We start from the raw sequence: 25,150 nt of genomic DNA, 5'->3' as shown, positions 1-25,150 counted from the left end.
GAACTTATAGGAATTTAGCAGGGTTCCAAGATATAAGATTAATATCCCCAGATCAATTATTTTTTGGTACACTAGCAGTCAGAAATTAAAATAAAAAACAATATAATTTGCAATGGTATCAAAACATGAAATATGTAAGGATAAGTTAGACAAAGTATATACAAAACTTGTGCTGTGAAAACTACAAATATTTATGTAATATAGTTTTAAAAACCTACATAAATGGAAAGGTATATTGTGTTTGTGCATTAGAAGACTTAATATTGTTAGGATGTCAGTTTTCTCCAAACTGATCTGTAGATTCAACTCAACCCCAAAGAAAATCTGGGCAAGTTTTTTTTTTTTTTTTTCCACACTAATTGACAAGCTTACTCTTAAATTTACATAGAGATAAAAAGGACTCTAGGAGAGCCAAAATAAATTTGGAAAAGAAGAGCAAAGTTGAAGAAAAACTCTATCTGAATTAAAGACATAAAGCTATAGTAATCAAGAGAGTATGGTATTGATGTCAAGGTAGATAAGTATACCAACAGCAAAGAATAAAGATTCCAGAATTATATCTACACATATGAACAACAAATATTGACAAAAATGATTCTTAGTGAAAGAAGTCTTTTATTTAACAAATGGTACTTGAAACAATGAATATCCTATTGAAAAGAAGAAAATGAAAAGAAAAAAAGAAAAAAATTAACTCAAAGTGAATCGTTAACCTAAATGTAAATCGAAAACTGTAAAATTTCTAAAAGAAAACATAGGAGAAACTTAAGTGATTTGGGGTTAGGCAATAATTTTCTAGGCATGACACTAGACCTGGAGGACATTATGCTAAGTAAAATAAGCCAAACACAGAAAAAAAAATTACATGATCTCACTTATATGAGGGATCTTTTTTCAAAATGGTCAAACATACAGATAAAAAGGATAAAACAGTGGTTGGGGGAATGGAGGTAGGAAATGAGGAGATGGAGGTCAAACGATACAAGTAGCAGACATGTAGGATAAATAAGTGTAGGAGACTCTGTCTCAATAAATAAATAAATAAATAAATAAATAAACAAATAAACCTGGGGTCTAATGTGCAACATGAGGACTAGAGCTAACAACATTCTATTCTATTAGGAATTCCTCTCAAATAAGTAGATTTTAGCTGCTCTTGTCACACAAAAAAGGCAACTGTTAGATGACAGGTTAGTATGCTTCAATACAGTAACCATTTTACTATCTACACATAGCCTAAAAGTCGTGCTGTAAACCTCAAATATACAAAATAAGATTTATTATTTTTTTAAAAAAAAAGAGAGAATGAAAAGACAAGCCATTGACTGGGAGATAATATTTGCAAATCATTTACATAATAAAGGGCTAATATCTGTAATATAAAAGAAACTGTTAAAACTCAGTAATAACAGAAAGACACAATTAGAAAATAGGCAAAAATTTGAATATACTCATACACCAAAGAAGTTCTATGAATGGCAAGTAAGCACATGAAAAGATGGTCACCATTATTAGTGATGAGGGAAATGTAAATCAAAATCTCAATTAACTACAAACTATTAGCATGCCTAAATTTAAAATGACTCACCACACATACCAGGTGTTGGCAGGTATGTAGAGCCACTGGAACTCTCATTCATTCCTGGTCAAGAGCAAGGTACCTCTGAAGAGGTACCTTTTACCTCGTTAAAAAGGTAGTCTTACACCTGCTGTATGGAACAGCCATTGTACTCCAAGGTTACTCAAGAAAAATAAAAGCGCATTTCCATAAAAGATTTGTACCTAAATATGCATAGCTGGTTTAACAGCCAAAAGCTGTAAATAATACAAATGGACATCAATATGATTGGGTATATTATCATTTACTAAAACACTACTCAGTATAAAGGGAAGTACTACTAGTATCTACAACAACACAGATAATCCTCTCAAGTAGTATGCACAGGGACAGAAGATAGTTATAGAAACTGCATATTCTATTGTTTCACTTACATAAAATTCTAGAGATGCCAATGAATTTGTAGTGGCAGAAAGCAGATCAGTGGTTGACTGGGGAGGTAGTAGCAGAGGGTACAGAAGAAAGGGATTGAAAAGGGACAAAGGAAAACTTTGAGGGGTGAGGGCTTTGTTTGTTATTTTGGTTGTGATGTTGGCTTTACAGATATATTCATGTGTCAAAATTTATCAAATTGTACACCTTAAGCATGTTCAATTTACTGTATGTCAATTATACCTCAATAAAGCTAATACAAAGAGGGACCGAGATACTTGGTACAGGTAAGGCCAGATGCTGCTGTGATACTCATGTGCTAAACTGGTTGCTCAACAATAACTGAGAAAAGAAAGGTGATTCAAAAAGATGTGAGGTACAGCACCAGAAGTATCTGATATAGTAGTAGCAGACTGTGGACAACGAAGCCCAAATAGTAACGTAGGCAGAAAATAATCATCATCATAAACTAAAACTGTATAATATTGGCCAGACATGGTGGCTCAAGCCTGTAATCCCAGCACTTTGGGAGGCCAAGGTGGGCAGATCACTTGAAGCCAGGAGTTCAAGACCATCCTGGCCAACAGGGTGAAACCCCATCTCTACTAAAAATACAAAAATCAGCTGGGCGTGGTGGCATGGGCCTGTAGTCACTGCTACTCAGGAGGCTGAGGCATGAAAATCTCTTGAACCCAGGAGGCAGAGGCTGCAGTGAGCTGAGATCATGCCACTGCACTCCAGCCTGGGTGACAGAGCAAGTCTCCATCTCAAAAAAAAATTGTATTAATATAATATTTATTACCACCAGACTCTTTATATTGTAAACACACATATTTTACACATATATATTAGTACCTTATAATGTATATTTCTTTATAATTATAGATTTTTATATATCGTATAATTGTAAAATAGCTATAATCTATATATTTCATATATAATTATGTATTTTCTTATAATAAACCCAGTAATGCCATATAAATAGTAGTACTATATGTAGTAGTTGGCACTATATTTAAACCCAGGAAAGGGTTATCTCCAGTAATACCATATAAATAGTAGTACTACATGTAGTAGTTGGCACTATATTTAAACCCAGGAATGGGTTATCTCCATTTTAAAGATGAAAAAACTGAGACTCAGAGAGTCTTAGCTGGTGTCTTAGTGAGTTTGGGTTGTTATAAAAAATTATCATTGACTAGGTGATTTAAACAACAGAAATTTATTCCTCAGATTTTGAGGCTGTAAAGTCCAAGATAAGGGAGCCAGAGTGGTTGGGTTCTGACCCTTTTCCTTGTCTGTAAATAGCTGTCTTCCTGCTGAGTCCTCATAGTGGAAAGAGAGAAGAGAGAGGAAGCAAGCTCTCTCTTGTCTCTTCTTACAAGGGCACTAATCCAATCATGAGGGCTCTGCTGTTATAATCTAATTGCCTCCCAAAAAGCCCGCCTCCAAATACCGTCACGTTGGTATTATGAATTTAGGGGAAGCATAAACATGCAGTCCCTAACAGCTGGTAAGGGGCTAAGTCCACTCGTACTGAGTAGATAATATTGAAAAGTATCTGTGAAGGTAAATATAGATATAGACAGATATAGACAGTAGCTCAAAGGGATGAGTGGGAAAGAACCAAGCATTAAGGAAGAATTTTTAAATTAAAGATGGTAAATGCTAATATAGGTGTGTATAGATAGATAGATAGATAGATAGATAGATAGATAGATAGATAGAATGATCCAGAAGAAAGGTTAAAAAATTTATGATTCCAAGGAAACAATATAAATACAGGAAAGCAAGCCATGTCTTGGGAAAGCAAGCCATGTAATGATTCTGTGATGAACTAATCTGTTGAGACCCTGCATTAGAACTGCATCCAAAGCCCTTTTAACTTCCCAACCTATCTTTCTAACTTCATCTTTTGTTGGTCCCCATCTCATACATTAAACATCTCTAATTATTCTGAAGACAACATGTTTTCCATTTCTCTGAGCCTTTGCCCTACTTTTAAACTCCTATAAGAACATCTCTCACGTAACTCCCATATAGTGATCCCTAACCTCATTCTTCAAAACCTGGTTCAAATATCGGTATCTCTGTGTAACTTTCTCCAACTTCCTAACTTCAAGTCTGCTACTCCCTTCCTTGCTACTCACAGAACATGTGACCTCTGATAGTTCTTATCACACTACATGGAAATATTTGTTTATACATCTTCTTCCTCCATTAGATGGTTACATTCTGAAGACTGGGTTATATATTTTCTTTTAAAAAATTTTATCACCTTATCAAGCACAGTGCCCATCATTGTGTTTGTTCTCAAAATGTGTTTCAGTGAGTGAAAATATGAATAAAATGTAACTGGCACAACTGAAACTTAGGACATATTTACATGTAGGAAGAACTTTCAGTAGTTGATAGTAACTCAGTAGAGAACTGCTCTACTATTTTAAACATTGCCTCTGTTAGCACACAAGAATATAGAGTGTAAAATGCCCAGGGCCACTAAGATAATGCCCCTAGGCTCAAGACTCCCACCTAAAACATTGCCTGATCTCTTCCCCGTGTAAAGCTGTTTGCTTTGCTTTGTCTCCTGGTATCAGATGACCAGGGGACATGAAGATGGCATGAGTATCCCTAGGCTACTAGCAATTTTGTTGAGGGAGATGGTATAGTTTTCCACTGAGCTATGTAGAAAGATTAAATTGAGCCACAAAGGCTAAAGGACCTGCCTGGGGCTAAAGACAGTTGACATTTGAGTCCTGCAAGCTCTGGCCCTACTCATACGTTTGGCGCACAACCCTCTTTACTTTAGCAAACCTGCTAATAGTTTCAGCACTTACAGTGATAAAGCAGAAAATATAAACAATGTTTTCCTCAGAAGCAGGCCTTTTCTGTGGGTGCCAATTCTCTGCTGCAGTTTTTCTTCAGCAAGCTGAGAGAACTAATGAAAGATGTTCTCTTTTTTTAATATGTATAAAATACATCTTAGCTCTAAAGCTGATCCTGGTATACCATGCCCAATGTGAGCCTTCTGCTTCCTATTTGAGATTTACAGCCAATTTTGAATTTGCTGCTGCTGCTGTTTGTTTCCCATCTTATTTCTCAGGGCTAGCAAATCTATAAATAGGTTACATGCAGTTCAATTTTTTAGTCTATTTTCTCATCAGATTCTCCGGCTTTGAGCCTTCTAAAATGGCAAGAGTAATCAGAATTGGACTTACAGGATGGGAAATGGTACTTGGCCAAGGTGTGACTGACACCTTCTCTCTCACCCCCTTATTCTTTTCCTTCATCATCAAATTTTCTACATTAAAAAGTCCTTGCTCTCTCAGAAACAGACTGTCCCCCACCCCATTAGAGCTGTGTCTTTGTGTGATGGCCTGATCAGATCCTGAGTTTATTTTATTTCTGTTACAGTCAAAACTGTCTCTGTATATGCCTATCTATATTTAATGGTTTTCTCTTGGGACTCAAGTAATTCATATTTTATGTGAAGTAACTTAATTTTATGATGTGTCTGGTCTAAATAGATTTTTTCCCTCTCTACTCCTCTAAGACAATGACAATTTGATTTCCCATTTATGGTAACATTAATGTAATCTCCCAGTACTTAAGCATATCACTTCTGTCCAGTTTCTAAGAGCAATCTCATTTGCCAAGCATCCTATTGAGTGCAATGCTTAATACAGACCTAGCACCACCAACATTAAGGAGAACTTTGGCTGAGTAACCAATCATAGATGAAGGGGGAACAAAAAATCCTCATGATAGTTTTTCCTCTTTGTCATGCTTTCCAGTTGATAAGCTATCACCCGCCTAGTTTCAGAAAAGTTGTAAAACCACTTCTGCATACAGGCATAAATTGTTCATGTTAGATTTCCATTTTAAGCATTATGAATCTCATCCTAGTAAAGATCCTCATATCGTATTAGTTTGAATGGCATCAAAAAATATCTAAAAGCTTCCATTGCTTGTAATTAGTGATACCCATATACTCCTTTCCACTGCCAATATTGCTGTCAATCAGGTAAATTAGTGCTAAGAAAAGTGTTCTACTCAAATAAAGCAGACTGGGCCTGGAGGTGTTCATTCTAGTTCCATTGTTCTTAGATACCATGCTGCTCTGACGTAATAGCAATGGAGATGAATCTCTGACATCATGCATTTTAACTAGAATATTTTGACATTCTGTTTTACTTGTTATGCTCATTTCTAAGGGAGAAAAAAGAGGATACTTTCTATTTTGCACAAAAAAGTATATTTTTTGGAAGTCATTTTAAAAAGATTTAGTCAAATTCAATTTTACAGAATCATATACATCTATTTTTAAATACTCTAGAAATGCATGACTTATGTTACTGCATAGTTTTTATTTCAACTCTTCTTTTCAATCAAGATCAATCCACCTTCTCCCACTTACTCTGCAATATATCTCTACCAAATTTCTTCGGGTAGCTCCTGTGAAAATTAGGCTGGGCCCAAGGAATTTCTAAATTTCAATTAAAAATATTTATAATTTCTTAATGCAAATATTAGAATATCATCAGGACACTAATGATACTCTGGGCCACATCTTCTGTTCCCCTATTCTAACAGTGTAGCTTTAGAGCTCACCTAGTGCCTAGCTGAGCCAGGGTTTCACATGAAAGTTGACTGGCTGAGTTTCAAGCTAGATAAAACAGAGGTGATGATGTTAGGGACAGAGGGCTAAGACAGGGCCAGGGACATTATTCTCTGGAGCCAGCTGAGAGCATTCTAACTTCTCACAAATGTGCTTTGCCCATATTTCCATTATCTGTTGAATTGCAATTTTTCAAAAGATGCCACCAGCAGATTGTACACTGCTTGAAGGCAGGGTCCCTCATGTTCCCTTTTGCATCACTGGAACATAGCGTAAAGCCTGGCATGTAAGAAGAAACCAGTACCTACGCATCAAATGAATGGATGGGCGGATGGACGGATGAATGAATGAACACTCTGGATAAACCAATAAGTGGTTTATATTAATCCTAATCCTCAATACTGTGCTGACAAATCTTTTGATTTTAACTGCAAAAAAAAGCTTAATAAGGTGTATTACAGCTTCAAACTTAACACCCAGGACAGCAGAGATATCAAACAGAGCTTTTGTGCTAATTAAGCATAGTTCACTTCCTTCAAGAGCCTAGACAGATGCAGCCTCACACAAGGGTGAACAGCTTGACCAAGTGAATAAAGTCTGGATTTCAGCTCTGACTCAGCCTCTTAGTCAGAAGCCCTGGTGCTGAATGCAATCTGGAAGCCCCATAGAATACTAGCTCTTACTGATAGTTATAAGTAAACAGAGAATTGTTCTTTGTAGATAAGATAATGCTTTAATGTTAATAGATTCCTAATGGCTATTTAAGCCATTGCACCTATTGCTACCCCAGGCTTATGATTTTTAAATTTCCAATGTTTTAAGTTTTTATATATATATATATATATATATTCTAGAGTAATATATATATATACTAGAGTAATATATATATATTCTAGAGTTATATATATATATATTCTAGAGTAATTGTTCCAAGGAAGTAATTGAAAACATTAAGTAATGATTCTCTACTAATTTAACAAATGAGAATTCTTGACAAGCCATTTTGCTAACAGACAATCAAAATCAAATGTAAGGACATTTCAACAGTGAACCAACAAACATTAAACTGAGAATTTATAGCCAAGTGTGGGGGCTCATGCCTGTAATCCCAACACTTTGGGAAGCCAAGGCGAGACCATCACTTGAACCTAGGAGTTTGAGACAAGCCTGTGCAACATAGTGAGACCCTATCTTGATTTTTTTTTTTTTGACACAGAGTCTCGCTCTGTTGCCCAGGCTGGAGGGCAGTGGCACAATCTCCACTCACTGCAACCTCCGCCTCCCAGGTTCAAGCAATTCTCCTGCTTCAGCCTCCCCAGTAGCTGGGATTACAGGTGTCTGCCACCATGCCCAGCTAATTTTCGTATTTTTAGTAGAGACGGGGTTTCTCCGTGTTGGCCAGGGTGGTCTGGAACTCCTGACATCAAGTGATATACCCACCTTGGCCTCCCAAAGTGCAGGAATTCCAGGCGTGAGCCACCATGCCCAGCCAAAAAAATTTTTTTAGCCAGGCATGATGATACACACCTGTAGTTCCAGCTACTTAAGAGGCTGAAGTGGGAGAATTTGCTTGAGTTCAGGAGGATGAGGCTTCTGTGAGCCGGGATCATGCCACTGCACTCCTACCTAGGTGAAAAAGCGAGACGCTGTCTCAAAATGTAAAAAATAAAAAAATAAATAAATAAATAATTTACTATAAAATTAGTTATGTTTACTATTTAAGGAAGCCTACAAATAGCTAAGAGCAAGCTGAAGGTCACAGGGAGATGTCTTATTCTTTCAGGATAAATCACATTCCCAGTTTGTCTTCATTTCTTGATATACTATGTTGCACAATATTACACTGAAAAGCATAGGATTGGTTTAGAAAATATTCTAAGAGATTTCTAAATAGTTCAGCTACTTACAGCAGGCATACTCTACTTTTGATAAGATGAACAAATTAGTTCAAGTCAAAAGAACGGTTTTTAAGTGCTTTACTTCACTGCAGAAATAGAAAATTGTGAAGATGTAGTCCCTATCATCTGAAAAGTGTTACTTGCATAGAGTTCCAGGTACTCTCACACACAGAGTGACTTGGAACAGGTACCCACCTATCTATACAATTTTCAGAATAAGTCAACTGTGTAACGTATGCAAAAGAATCAAACTAATGATGAAAATAACCTATAGAAAGACATAACTTTATGTTGTATTTAATTTTAAAATTTTTATTTATATGTAATGACTGTATACATTTATGAAGTATATGTGATATTTTGACATTTTCATACAATATATAATGATCAAATGAAGGTATTTAGGATATCCACCTCATTTGTCATTTCTTTATGTTGGGAACATTTCCAATCTTCTCTTCCAGTTATTTTGAAATATACAATAAATTGTTGCTAACTGTAGTTGCCTAACTGTGCTATTGAACACTAGAACTTATTCCTTCTATCAATGTTTATACCCATTAACCAACCTCCCTTTATCCTACATCATACACTTCCAGCCTCTCTTAACTATCATTCTACTCTCTAACTCCATGAGATCAACTTACTAAGCTCCCACATATGAGTGATAACATGTGACATTTGTCTTTCTGGGCCTGGCTTATTTCACTATGTGTAATGATCTCCAGTTCCATCCATGTTGCTGCAAAGGACAGGATTTTATTATTTTTTATGGGCGAATAGTATTCCATTAATTATATATCCCACATTTTCTTTATCCATTCATCCATCGATGGATGCTTAAGTTGATTCCATATCTTGGTTATTATAAATTACATAACAACAGTAGAGTAATTCCACTGTAGCTAAAGATAATCTTGTAGATGGGAAAGTCTATAGGTAGTCCCAATAATTTCCCATGTCAGGGGAGGCATGAGGGACTAAGAGCCGGGAGCAATAGCTGAGGACATCTTGCAGTTAGAAATAAAAGACAACATAGCAGTGACCTGTGAGGGCAAGAACAACTGAAGATCACAGGAACTGGAACATCTTACTGGATGCTGTTCTTTGGCACTACAGCATGTGCCCTTTTCATGTGCTTTTGCACTATAGAATCTTCCCAGAATTTAGACACAGCACTAGGGAAGAAGGAAACTCTACATTGGCTAATTAATGTTATTCCACAGTGATGGAGAGTACAGTAAAATCCTCTCATAAAACAAAATAAAACAATTATTATTAGAATCATTATTATTAGTGAGGTACATAAAATAATAATTAGTGAGGTACACTAATAACCAGTAGGCTACACTAAATAATAACAATAATAGTTGTATATTATTAGTAGTGGTAATAATAATTATTATTATTAGTGGAGTACACTAAATGTAATCATGTAAAAGGAGAGGCTTCATTTGGCCAGGCACAGTAGTTCACATTTGTAATCCCAGCACTTTGGCAGGCCGAGGCAGAAGGACCACCTGAAGTCAGTTCACAACCATCCTGGACAACATAGTGAGGCCCCATCTTTTCAAAAAATTTTCTAAAAAATTAGTCAGGCATGGTGGCACATGCCTGTAGTCCCAGCTATTCAAGAGGCTGAGGCAGGAAGATCACTTAAGCCCAGGAGTTTGAGGCTACAGCGAGCTACATTCACATCACTTACTCTAGCCTGGGTAACAGAACAGGACCTTGTCACTAAAAATAAAAATAAAAAACAGAAAAGGCTGCATTAAACCAAGGTTAAAGAAGACAGTTTGAGTTCATTTGTTATTTAAAAAAACAAAGCAGAAGAATAAAGGTGGTGAAAATTGTAGTGTAAACTATTACACTGAACTGAAAATTCCTCTATAAACTGTCATCATGAGAAAGTTTATTTCCTATCTCTCATACCCATCCACAAAAGAGAATATAAAACTTTAACCCACTTTAGCTTTTCTTCTTGAGAAAAAGAGCAGAGCAGAGGACAGTGGTGAATCATCAATTGCATTAATTCTGAATTCATGCTATAGCAGAAAGCATTATAGCATTGTTTTAATGTTAGATATCAGATCCAGCTATCAAGTCAAAGAATTTATACTCATTGAATGTTAAATATGTGACTGAGATTTTTTAAACCCAGCTTATTAAGATAAAATTTATGTCAAAATGCATGTAAAACATTTTAAGTGTGCAATCTGATGAATTTTGACACATGTACACACCCTTGAAACCATCTCTCCCAGTGAAGATGCAGAAGGTTTCCACCACCCCAATGAAGAGGCAAAACAATTTATAATGTTTCTTCATGGCCCTCTGCGGTAAATCTTACCCCCCCATTCTAGACAACTGATGATCTAATTTCTATCATAAATTAGTTTTGCCTTTCCTAGAACTTCACGTAACTGGAATAATACACTCTGCAGTCATTTTTTGTCTAGCTTCTTTCATTCAGTGTAATGCTTAAACAATTTACTCATATTGTTGGATGACTGTGTTCCTCTTCATTGCTGAGTAGTATTCCATTGCATGAAAAAAAGTTTTACATTCATCTGTTGACGGAGTTTGTTTCCAGGTTTTGGCTATTATGAATAAACCTGCTATAAACATATTTGGATATAACATTTTGTGAATGTTTTCTCTGCTCATTTTAACACTTTAGGAGTTAAATTGCCATGTCTTACAGTAAGCATATGATTCACTTTACTAAAAATTGGTACACTCTTCTGACAACAAAGTATGAGTGTTTCACTTGCTTCACATCCTCACCAACCCTTGGTATTGTCAGTCATTTAATTGCAGTTATCCTAGTAGGTCTGAAGTCATATCTTGTTTGAATTCACATTCCTTGCTACCTAACAATGTCGGGCATTTTTCTATGTGCTTATTGTCCATTTGAATGCATTGCTTTGTGAGGTACCTGTATAAATCTCTTTGCCTGTTAGTGTAGGGTTATTTTCTTCTTTTTATTGAGTTGTAAACTCTTTATATAGTCCTATTTCAAGTCCCTTATCAGATGTATGTGGCAAGTATTTTCTTCCAGTCTGCATACTGTCTTCTCATTTTCTCAATGAAGTCTTATGAAGAACAGTTTTTACTTTTGATGACATCCAACTTAACACTTTTCCCCTTTATTTTATAGTTATTTTATAAGAAATCTTTGCCAGCTCCAAAGTTCCAAAGATTTTCTCCATTTGTTTTTAGAAGTTTAATAATTTTAGCTTTTATGTTTAGGTATGAACCATTATTAATTAATTTTGGCATAAGATATGAGGCAAAGATCAAAGTTCATTTTTTCGTCTGAATAACCAATTGTTCCGACACCATTTTTTGAAAAGTCAATACTCTCCTTTTGGAAGTGAACATCTTTGTCAGAATTAATTGACCATAAGCGTGCAAGGGCTGGTTCAATACTTTTTTCCATTGTTATATATGCTTATCTGTACAAACATCACATTGTTTTGATTATTGTATTTTTAAAGCAAATATTGAACTCAAGAAACGTTATCCAACTTTAATCTTTTTTGTAAAAATTGTTTAACTACTCTAGATCCTTTGTATTTCCATACTACTTTCAGACACAGTTTCTTAATTTCTATGAAAAGGTCTGCTGTGGTTTTGAGAGATGTTGTTTTGAATTTATTTATTTATTTGGGGAGAATGTGCATCTTAATGCTATTGAGTCTTCTACTCCGTGAATATATCTTTCCAATTATTTATATCCCCTTTCATTTTGCTCAGCAATGTCTTACAGTTTTTATTGTAGAAGTCTTAATTTTATTCCTGTTAAATGGTTTTGTTTCTCTTGTGGTATATTTTTAAATTTTATTTTCTAATTGTTTGTTTCTAATGTATAGAAATGATTTATTTTTGTAAATTGTCCTTGTATCTGATGAATACTAGTATCCCACTGTGTGTATGTGTGTGTGTGTGTGTGTGTGTGTGTGTGTAGGCTCCTTGGGATTTTCTACATAGATAGTTATGTCATCTGGAAATAGAAACAGTTATATTTCTTCTTTTCAGTCTTTATGCATTCTTTTTTCATGTTTCATTGCATTGGCCAGGATTCCACTCTAATATCTAATCAAAATGATGAGAAGGAACATCCTTATTCCCTTCTCAATTTTAGAGGGAGAGCACTCAGTATGATAGCTGTACGTTTTTTGTAGAGGTCCCTTTTCATATTAAGGATATCATCTGCTATTTCTAATTGCTATGAATCTGTGTCATAAATGGATGTTTTGTTGCAACTAAGATTTGAACCCACTATGAATTGGAATCTATGTTGCTTTTTCGTTTAGACACAAGTTGTTTGTGGTCTGGTTTTTAAAGCAAAACATTTTAAGAAAAAATATTAAGTTTATAATGTGCTGCTGCCCCTATCTGTTCAGATATGGGAAAAGGGTAAGAAGTATCTCATTAGTATTAGACATATCAAGCAAGAAGTATCTTCCCCAAAGGAAGTGTTTGTATTTCAAGAATTGTATTCCTCCAAATAAGATAATAGTTATTTACCTTTACATAATACTTCACAGTTTACCTGAGAGTTTTTATCCGTAAGATCTCATTTGATCCTTAAAACCTCTGAGATAAATTAAACTAATTAATTTTTTTACTGTAGTCATTCTACCGTGGAAGAAATAGGGCTCAGAGAGATTAAATGAAACATTTTTATAGATATGTAATGTTATGTGAACAACTTTGTACTAGTCAAACCTTCCAGTTGGTTGTAGGAACAAAATAGATGCTAAGGATGGTGACAAGGAATCTCTTCGTTCTCAGAGCAATTTTTTTTCTTCAGAGATAATTTAGGACTTATGTGACAAAATCTGAAACATAGAATCCCTTTAAATAAATGTTTACCTAGGCTGTAAACTCATTGTGTAATAAATTTAAGTGGCTAAGAGACAGGGCATGATTCTTAGTCTCTTGGGCTTGCCTCTGCCCATAGCTCAGTGCCTGGCGCGTAGATCACAGTAAAAATGTGTGGGTTGGTGGCCGGGCGCGGTGGCTCACGCCTGTAATCCCAGCACTTTGGAAAGCCGAGGCGGGCGGATCACAAGGTCAGGAGTTCGAGACCAGCCTAGCCTGACCAACATAGTGAAACCCCGTCTCTACTAAAAATACAAAAAAAAAAGCCGGGCAAAGTGGCAGGCGCCTGTAGTCCCAGCTACTCGGGAGGCTGAGGCAGGAGAATCTCTTGAAACCGGAAAGAGGAGGTTGCAGTGAGCCAAGATGGCGCCACGGCACACTCCCGCCTGGGCAACAAGAGTGAAATTCCGTTTCAAAAAAAAAAAAAATGTGTGAGTTGGCAGCCTGGAATACTACCTGCTTCTGCTTCTTCTGAAATGATGTATTAAACTTAAATTCTAACAACAGGTATTTGAATCTCATAATTAATTTTCATACTGCAAAAGTAAATAACAAAAGATAATTTTGTCCTTCAGGAGTCACATTCTACTTCTAACATTTCTTAATATCTATCCTCAACCAGATTCTAAAAAAAAGATATAGAGCAATTGGCATCTATTTATATTTTACTTAAAATTAATAGGACAAACATATGCTTTAGATTTCTGTGACTCAAATTTTGATTCATTAAAATTAGTAATGTACACCTAAAGGGGGAGAATCTAGGATTTCAATTGTGGACCATGACACAGTCATAAACATTCAGTATTGCAATGGTCTCTGTTTAATCTTTCTTCCCTGCTAAACTGAAAACTCCCTGCAGGCCATAGCTGTCTTGCTCCCAACAACTGAACTGGGTTCCTGCTATCATACCTAACACGTGTTAGCACTAAATACATATTTGGTGAAGAATGAATGAGTGCCAAAACTGAAAGCTACCAGCTCAAGTTCTGAATGAAACTACTTGTGCTTTTTCAATTTAATGCCAGAAGAGTTTGAATACAAGAACACACATGCTGGGGAGCAGGACATTTTTTCTATTAGATGCTTTATTTATCCCTACATCTTTCAGACAGACGGAGGGAATGTGCTCCAGGAAGGAGAGTGGGATGCTGGGTGTCAAGTCTCCAGGGTTTAATTCCCAACTCTGAATTTCACCAGCTTCAAGGCCTTGGGCAAGTCACTTAACCTCTGTTCCAAACAGAAATAATACCACCTCCTCCCAAGAGCGCACCAAGGCAAGTTTGATTGATGGCTAAGCTCTTGGAGCCTTTGATGAAATGTGCTGAATGTCTGCCAAGTATTACTACTGCTAATAATAATAATGTTTTTCTAACACAGTCCCACGGAGCAAAATAAATCGGTAACAAGGGACACATTGCTCCATCAAAGCAAATTGTGACCAATTCTTTTTGAAAGAGGGATGATAGGCTTTGTTCCACAATGGTATCATTTTCTGCAATCTATTCTCTCCTTATTTATAAGTAGAACTAGTTGTCAAGTGTCTATGTGAGATGTTTATGCATCTTTAGAAAGGAGAAATGAAGGGGAAAGATTTTAACTAAATACAGATATAGTCATATTATGGAAATGTCATGTTTTCGGGGTAGGTTAATCAATTTATAAAAATAAACAGATGATTAGTAAGGTAGAAATGTTGTCATTTGTTATTTCATCAGCTACATGGTTTCACTGTATCCAAAAAGAAAATCTAAGGAAACTCTAATCCATCAATTTAGTTTTCAAACATCTATTTCTTGAAATAGAAATATTATTCTGTATTATTTAGAAACTTTATTATTTTTCGTTACAATATCAAATATAATTTTAAAATAAGATTAATAAGTTTTTTCGGTTAAAAAATATATATTTACTCTAGACCATTGGGACAGAGATATAAACATAAATGAATAAAAATCAAAATCTTACTACAGCGTACTAATTAAAAGTGTATTCTCTGTGTAGACTGCCAGGGTTCAACCCCATGTCTGCCATTTTCAGTTTGACCAGGCTTCTTCATTTGTACATAGCTCAGCTTCCTTATCTTCTCAGTGGGACAGTACTGACCGTCTTCCAAGGTGTTGTGGAAAATTTATTAAACAGTGTACTTGAAGCACTTAGAAGACTGCCTGGCAGAGATACCATTGTTAAATAAGCTATTATTGCTATTATTTAACCACTCATAATCTCTAAATTTACAGATGATTTTAAGTCCTTTTTATTAATAAAAATTAAATATTAAAATATAGCTTTTTAAAAAAAATTTGAGATCATACTGAGAGGTGACAGTGTGCTGACAGTCCTCACAGCCCTCGCTCGCTCTCGGCGCCCCCTCTGCCTGGGCTCCCACTTTGGCGGCACTTGAGGAGCCCTTCAGCCCACCGCTGCACTGTGGAAGCCCCCTTCTGGGCTGGCCAAGGCCGGAGCCGGTTCCCTCAGCTTGCAGGGAGGTGTGGAGGGAGAGGCGCGAGCGGGAACCCGGGCTGCGCGCGGGGCTTGCGGGCCAGCTGGAGTTCCGGGTGGGCGTGGGCTTGGCGGGGCCCCGCACTCGGAGCAGCCGGCTGGCCCTGCCGGCCCCGGGCAATGAGGGGCTTAGCACCCGGGCCAGCGGCTGCGGAGGGTGTACTGGGTCCTCCAGCAGTGCCAGCCCACCGGTGCTGCACTCGATTTCTCACCGGGCCTTAGCTGCCTTCCACGGGGCAGGGCTTGGGACCTGCAGCCCGCCATGCCTGAGCCTCCCACCCCCTCCATGGGCTCCTGTGCGGCCCAAGCCTCCCCGATGAGCACCGCCCCTTGCTCCACGGCGCCCAGTCCCATTGACCACCCAAGGGCTGAGGAGCACGGGCTCACGGTGCGGGACTGGCAGGCAGCTCCACCTGCAGCCCCTGTGCGGGATCCACTGGCTGAAGCCAGCTGGGCTCCTGAGTCTGGTGGGGACGTGGAGAACCTTTATGTCTAGCCCAGGGATTGTAAACACACCAATCGGCGCCCTGTCAGAACAGACCGCTCGGCTCTACCAATCAGCAGGATGTGAGAGGGGCCAGATAAGAGAATAAAAGCAGGCTGCCCGAGCCAGCAGTGGCAACCTGCTGGGGTCACCTTCCAGACTGTGGAAACTTTGTTCTTTCGCTCTTTGCAATAAGTCTTGTTACTGCTCACTCTTTAGGTCCACACTGCTTTTATAAGCTGTAACACTCACCAGGAAGGTCTGCAGCTTCACTCCTGAAGCCAGCGAGACCACGAGCTCACCGGGAGGAACGAACAATTCCAGACTCACCGCCTTAAGAGCTGTAACACTCACCGCGAAAGTCTGCAGCTTCACTCCTGAGCCAGTGAAACCACGAACCCACCAGAAGGAAGAAACTCCGAACACATCGGAACACCAGAAGGAGCAAACTCCGGACCCGCCACCTTAAGAGCTGTAACACTCACGGCGAGGGTCCTCGGCTTCATTCTTGAAATCAGTGAGACGGAGGACCCACCAATTCCGGACAAAATACCACCCAAGCCATTTTTAACCTGCTTTTCCTCACTTAGTATATTACGAGAATTGTCTTATGTCATTAGACACTTTTCTACATTATGATGCAGCCATTTAGAACTGCATAATATTCTACTGATTGATTTCTCTTAACCTAAAAAAAACCACCTTATTGTCAGCCATTTACATTGTGTTCATTTTCTGTTTTTATAAAGAATATGGTGAAGCCCATAATTTTGTGCATCTGAGCATCTTTTAAATTATGGCTTTGGGATAGATTTGTTAAATAGAATTTTCAAGGAGCAAAGGATATACATATTTTAAAGCTTTTGCTATTGAATTATCCTCCAAAAAGGTTGAGACAACCGTGTATGTCATAATAATTTAATGTTGTCCTTTTAAATTTACATAAACATATTGTTTATCCCTGTGTGAGCCATGCCTGAGATACTCTCTTATTGGAAATTTAGAGACAGAGAAATAAATGAAGAGAGAGTCCAATAGATTAACAGTATAGATTACTTCTGCATTTTTTTCAAGATTGATCTCTACCTTGAAAAAACATGTAGATGGGCATCTGAGAAGATTTATAAATGTTGGTAAAAAATACAGCAATCATATGCTCTGCTCATTTTCTCTATTTAGAATAATTTATTTTCAAGTTTGTTATTTTCTTCTATTTTGTGATACATAATATTAAGGCCATTTTGAAATAGCTATATTCTGGCATGGTTTTTGTTACATTCTTATAATTTACTTATTTTAAGAAATCATTTAACAGAAAGTCAAGTTCTTTGACATTTTTAAAAGTTTTATTTGATATTTAATTGACGAATAATAATTGTACAAATTCATAGGGCACAGTGTAATGTTTGGGTACATGTATACATTTTTATCTCAGTAAGATGGACATCTTTAGAGAGATCCTGATGCAGATAAAAGAGACTTCTGGCACACTTTAGGAAATGGATGTCTGTTTGTATGATTCTCTTAAGTCACACTTGCCCAAGACTTGTTGTCTCCACCTTCTTAGCCTTGCTTTTTTTCTCTGAACTACCCTCCAGAAGGAAGACAATTCCTTTTAAACTAAGAGAATATTCACTGTATCCAGGAAAAAAAAAAGGCCATCTTGGAGTTAAATTTAGTGGCAGGAGAAAAGAGAATGGAGACTTCGTTATTGGAATGAAGATCTTCCCCTTGATGTTTACGTCTCTAGTACCTATTGATAACAGGAACATGTTTCATGTATTGTGATGAATAGTGTATATTAAATTCTACATATAAAGCTGTAATTTCATTGAAAGACTCTACTGACATTGAAAAATGATGTCGCTGGTAAGCTGAGCTTGAATTACAACTTTAATTATTTACACTTGGGTCTACATTATTCCTATATTATACCTGTCATAGTACTATCTTGTCCTGGGCCTGCTAACAGGACCATGATGATAATTTACTCCATCAGTGGGTCAGGTAGAACAGCATAGCCGCATCAGTCAACCACTTCATACAGAGATGAGAGTAATACAGGAACTGGATAGAGCATAAAGGGTAGAATTTACATAGAAGCTGTTTTGCAAATCCTCTCACCTAGCAGAAAGAGAGCTTTCTGGGGGTTTCCAGAGAGTAGCTTCTCTAACCTGTTAACCTCTTAAAAGTAGAAAACTGTTTTCGTTATTCTTCCTCTATATATTTAGCTGTCTTACTATTGTTTGACTTACCTATGAGATTACTTTGATAACAACGGGGAATCCAGAAGATTTATTTTAGATATTTTTATTTTGAACTTACATGTTCCTGTGAGCAGACCCCAGTCTCTTTTAACAAAATCACCTTGTTTGTGACTTATCTTACATTAAAGACCCCAGGAAAATGTAATGTAGTTTGAGCACATAAAGATGTAACAGATTTTGGATTCATTCCATTTATCTACTATCCATTTAAAGGAAATCTTCAGGTTAAGATTATTTTTAAGTTATTCATTAAAGAATAATTGTATGGCAAAAAGGAAATTAAAAATAACATTTTAACATGAGTCTGTAAATCACAGACTTCCATGCCACATAATGGTATTATTAGGAACTACTCCAACTTGATAGGTATGTTTACATACCTTTTCAAACAGTCTTCTATGAAGAAGAAGACAGATGCCATGGGAAGGGCTTTAACTGGACATCAATCACAACTATTATCCAAGATCCCCATGGGGACCAAGTATTTCATGTGGCAGCCCAAATGAAGAGAAGTTTCTCTAGCAAAAAACGGAGATACCAGTCATATGTAATTGATTTCATCAGTTACATGTCAGTGGGAAATATTTTGAAATCAGCTGATGTACAATTCCAATAATTGCAGATTATACATGATTATACACATACACACAAACACACACGATTTCAGCTGATCAATAAGTAGTCTTAGAGAAAGAGCACATAAGACCAATCTATTTTCTTGAGAAAGAGTATAACAGAGGGAGAACCTAGAGAGGAAAACACAAAAATAAAAATAGTAATTGAGTGGGGTATTACTGGTTATTTTTGATTATTGATGCTTAATTATTTCCAAAAGAAAGAACAATTCTTATTTGTGTCCTAACAATGAAGAAAAAATATATCCCATCAATCTAACCTCCTATCAGGCCAGTAAATACTTTAAAAACAAAACAGATACTCCAAAGTTGTGTTTTATAAAGTTTGTATCTACCCATACATTTTTCTTTAGATATAAGATATGGTTTATTTGATGAAGGCCCTGTACAAAACTCCAAACTTATAGAAAACATTATACTATCTTAGAGTTTCTAAAGTACTTTCAAGAAAAAATGTAAAAATATTGCACACGATTTACATTTTTACTAAAATATGCTGGAAAAGTTATTTTTACAATTGCCGTGGATTTATTTTCTAAATTGAATTTAAAAGTCTCCAGTCTATAAAGTAAGATAAGTCTTACAGACATACAAGAAGAAAAATCAACATTAGCTCTAAGTAGTCAATGTGATATATTGTCCATACTACAAACATTATAATGTTGAAAAAATGGTTAACTAGCCTTTACCCACATTATTTACATTTAATAACTGGGAAAAATATTATCAAAGTCCTTGGGATTTACTAAACAATTCCCTATCCAGCCTCTCAGTCTTTTAATATTAAGGCAATTCTTTAAAAGCCAAGGCTAAAGTGTTGGCCTGGCCTCATGTTCCCATGAGGGAGCTCCCATAGACAGATGTTTGTGGCCTTTCCCTACTTGCTTACTGACTTACTTCTTCTCGTGGGATTTTCCGGCTGGCAAGCTGGAAAAGTACACAGAGTAATCCCAGCTTCTCTTTGTGAAGCAGCCTGCCCATAGAAAGTCTACGTTCTGCTCTGTCGTGCTAGGCTTCTTGGGTCAGGAGGCTCCTACAGGGATGTCCTGTGGTGGCCCAGCTCACTGTGATAGTGTGGCTAAGTATAAATCTGAGTGAAGAGTTAGAAAAATGCAAACCTAAGCCATATCTCCAGCTTAGCTTTTATCAGTAAGAAAGCTAATATTTTGATGCTCACCTGCTTCCTGTGGCTATAGAGCGTTATTTATTTATTGAGTGTTTCAAGAGAAGAAAGGCATGATGTACTGTTTATTAACCTTGAAAGATGGATGCAGAATAACATTTGGTGTTCTTTGCTCATGGGGATGCAGCTAAGAGACAGAAGCATTTAATAGTTTGCAGATCCAGGTCTTCTAGAATTGAGTCCTGGCATTTTGAGGCGGCATCTGTGTGGCTGTTATTCCAGCGGTGTGGCTGTTTATTAGCTGGGACAGATCCAAGCAAGCTGGCTGCCCAGGTCTGTGTGTGCACGTCATTATTGCTGCCCACGATTGCACAGAGGCAATTAGGCCAAGCATTGCAGGTGAGGGCCAGAAAAGGATAAGGACGTCTTGAAAAAAGGGAGTTTTTTTTTGTTTGTTTTGTTTTTTATTTTTTATTTATTTTTTATTTTTTTATTTTTTTTCTTTTATTATTATTATTATTATTATTATACTTTAGGTTTTATGGTACATGTGCCCAATGTGCAGGTAAGTTACATATGTATACATGTGCCATGCTGGTGCGCTGCACCCACCAACTCGTCATCTAGCATTAGGTATATCTCCCAATGCTATCCCTCCCCCCTCCCCCCAACCCACAACAGTCCCCGAAGTGTGATGTTCCCCTTCCTGTGTCCATGTGTTCTCATTGTTCAATTCCCACCTATGAGTGAGAATATGCAGTGTTTGGTTTTTTGTTCTTGTGACAGTTTACTGAGAATGATGATTTCCAATTTCATCCATGTCCCTACAAAGGACATGAACTCATCATTTTTTATGGCTGCATAGTATTCCATGGTGTATATGTGCCACATTTTCTTAATCCAGTCTATCATTGTTGGACATTTGGGTTGGTTCCAAGTCTTTGCTATTGTGAATAATGCGGCAATAAACATACGTGTGCATGTGTCTTTATAGCAGCATGATTTATAGTCCTTTGGGTATATACCCAGTAATGGGATGGCTGGGTCGAATGGAATTTCTAGTTCTAGATCACTGAGGAATCGCCACACTGACTTCCACAAGGGTTGAACTAGTTTACAGTCCCACCAACAGTGTAAAAGTGTTCCTATTTCTCCACATCCTCTCCAGCACCTGTTGTTTCCTGACTTTTTAATGATTGCCATCCTAACTGGTGTGAGATGGTATCTCATCGTGGTTTTGATTTGCATTTCTCTGATGGCCAGTGATGGTGAGCATTTTTTCATGTGTTTTTTGGCTGCATAAATGTCTTCTTTTGAGAAGTGTCTGTTCATGTCCTTCGCCCACTTTTTGATGGGGTTGTTTGTTTTTTTCTTGTAAATTTGTTGGAGTTCATTGTAGATTCTGGATATTAGCCCTTTGTCAGATGAGTAGGTTGTGAAAATTTTCTCCCATTTTGTAGGTTGCCTGTTCACTCTGATGGTAGTTTCCTTTGCTGTGCAGAAGCTCTTTAGTTTAATTAGATCCCATTTGTCAATTTTGGCTTTTGTTGCCATTGCTTTTGGTGTTTTAGACATGAAGTCCTTGCCCATGCCTATGTCCTGAATGGTATTGCCTAGGTTTTCTTCTAGGGTTTTTATGGTTTTAGGTCTAACATTTAAGTCTTTAATCCATCTTGAATTGATTTTTGTATAAGGTGTAAGGAAGGGATCCAGTTTCAGCTTTCTACATACGGCTAGCCAGTTTTCCCAGCACCATTTATTAAATAGGGAATCCTTTCCCCATTTCTTGTTTTTCTCAGGTTTGTCAAAGATCAGATGGTTGTAGATATGTGGCATTATTTCTGACGGCTCTGTTCTGTTCCATTGATCTATATCTCTGTTTTGGTACCAGTACCATGCTGTTTTGGTTACTGTAGCCTTGTAGTATAGTTTGAGGTCAGGTAGCGTGATGCCTCCAGCTTTGTTCTTTTGGCTTAGGATTGACTTGGCGATGCGGGCTCTTTTTTGGTTCCATATGAACTTTAAAGTAGTTTTTTCCAATTCTGTGAAGAAAGTCATTGGTAGCTTGATGGGGATGGCATTGAATCTGTAAATTACCTTGGGAAGGATGGCCATTTTCATGATATTGATTCTTCCTACCCATGAGCATGGAATGTTCTTCCATTTGTTTGTATCCTCTTTTGTTTCCTTGAGCAGTGGTTTGTAGTTCTCCTTGAAGAGGTCTTTCACATCCCTTGTAAGTTGGATTCCTAGGTATTTTATTCTCTTTGAAGCAATTGTGAATGGGAGTTCACCCATGATTTGGCTCTCTGTTTGTCTGTTATTGATGTATAAGAATGCTTGTGATTTTTGCACATTGATTTTGTATCCTGAGACTTTGCTGAAGTTGCTTATCAGCTTAAGGAGATTTTGGGCTGAGACAATGGGGTTTTCTAGATATACTATCATGTCATCTGCAAACAGGGACAATTTGACTTTCTCTTTTCCTAATTGAATACCCTTGATTTCCTTCTCCTGCCTAATTGCCCTGGCCAGAACTTCCAACACTATGTTGAATAGAAGTGGCGAGAGAGGGCATCCCTGTCTTGTGCCAGTTTTCAAAGGGAATGCTTCCAGTTTTTGCCCATTCAGTATGATATTGGCTGTGGGTTTGTCATAAATAGCTCTTATTATTTTGAGATACGTCCCATCAATTCCTAATTTATTGAGAGTTTTTAGCATGAAGGGTTGTTGAATTTTGTCAAAGGCCTTTTCTGCATCTATTGAGATAATCATGTGGTTTTTGTCTTTGGTTCTGTTTATATGCTGGATTACATTTATTGATTTGCGTATATTGAACCAGCCTTGCATCCCAGGGATGAAGCCCACTTGATCATGGTGGATAAGCTTTTTGATGTGCTGCTGGATTCTGTTTGCCAGTATTTTATTGAGGATTTTTGCATCAATGTTCATCAAGGATATTGGTCTAAAATTCTCTTTTTTTGTTGTGTCTCTGCCAGGCTTTGGTATCAGGATGATGCTGGCCTCATAAAATGAGTTAGGGAGGATTTCCTCTTTTTCTATTGATTGGAATAGTTTCAGAAGGAATGGTACCAGCTCCTCCTTTTACCTCTGGTAGAATTCAGCTGTGAACCCATCTGGTCCTGGACTTTTTTTGGTTGGTAAGCTATTGATTATGGCCACAATTTCAGCTCCTGTTATTGGTCTATTCAGAGATTCAACTTCTTCTTGGTTTAGTCTTGGGAGGGTGTATGTGTTGAGGAATTTATCCATTTCTTCTAGATTTTCTAGTTTATTTGCATAGAGGTGTTTGTAATATTCTCTGATGGTAGTTTGTATTTCTGTGGGATCGGTGGTGATATCCCCTTTATCATTTTTTATTGCATCTATTTGATTCTTCTCTCTTTTTTTCTTTATTAATCTTGCTAGCGGTCTATCAATTTTGTTGATCCTTTCAAAAAACCAGCTCCTGGATTCATTGATTTTTTGAAGGGTTTTTTGTGTCTCTATTTCCTTCAGTTCTGCTCTGATTTTAGTTATTTCTTGCCTTCTGCTAGCTTTTGAATGTGTTTGCTCTTGCTTTTCTAGTTCTTTTAATTGTGATGTTAGGGTGTCAATTTTGGATCTTTCCTGCTTTCTCTTGTAGGCATTTAGTGCTATAAATTTCCCTCTACACACTGCTTTGAATGCATCCCAGAGATTCTGGTATGTTGTGTCTTGGTTCTCGTTGGTTTCAAAGAACATCTTTATTTCTGCCTTCATTTCGTTATGTACCCAGTAGTCATTCAGGAGCAGGTTGTTCAGTTTCCATGTAGTTGAGCGGTTTTGAGTGAGATTCTTAATCCTGAGTTCTAGCTTGATTGCACTGTGATCTGAGAGACAGTTTGTTACAATTTCTGTTCTTTTACATTTATTGAGGAGAGCTTTACTTCCAAGTATATGGTCAATTTTGGAATAGGTGTGGTGTGGTGCTGAAAAAAATGTATATTCTGTTGATTTGGGGTGGAGAGTTCTGTAGATGTCTATTAGGTCCGCTTGGTGCAGAGCTGAGTTCAATTCCTGGGTATCCTTGTTGACTTTCTGTCTCGTTGATCTGTCTAATGTTGACAGTGGGGTGTTAAAGTCTCCCATTATTAATGTGTGGGAGTCTAAGTCTCTTTGTAGGTCACTGAGGACTTGCTTTATGAATCTGGGTGCTCCTGTATTGGGTGCATATATATTTAGGATAGTTAGCTCTTCTTGTTGAATTAATCCCTTTACCATTATGTAATGGCCTTCTTTGTCTCTTTTGATCTTTGTTGGTTTAAAGTCTGTTTTATCAGAGACTAGGATTGCAACCCCTGCCTTTTTTTGTTTTCCATTTGCTTGGTAGATCTTCCTCCATCCTTTTATTTTGAGCCTATGTGTGTCTCTGCACGTGAGATGGGTTTCCTGAATACAGCACACTGATGGGTCTTGAGTCTTTATCCAATTTGCCAGTCTGTGTCTTTTAATTGGAGCATTTAGTCCATTTACATTTAAAGTTAATATTGTTATGTGTGAATTTGATCCTGTCATTATGATGTTAGCTGGATATTTTGCTCGTTAGTTGATGCAGTCTCTTCCTAGTCTCAATGGTCTTTACATTTCAGTATGATTTTGCAGTGGCTGGTACCGGTTGTGCCTTTCCATGTTTAGCGCTTCCTTCAAGAGCTCTTTTAGGGCAGGCCTGGTGGTGACAAAATCTCTCAGCATTTGCTTGTC

Source organism: Pongo abelii, chromosome 7, assembly GCF_028885655.2.
Source record: "Pongo abelii isolate AG06213 chromosome 7, NHGRI_mPonAbe1-v2.0_pri, whole genome shotgun sequence".
NCBI lineage: Eukaryota > Metazoa > Chordata > Mammalia > Primates > Hominidae > Pongo > Pongo abelii.
The sequence above is the reverse complement of the archived record's forward strand: the minus strand, read 5'-3'. Positions refer to the sequence as shown.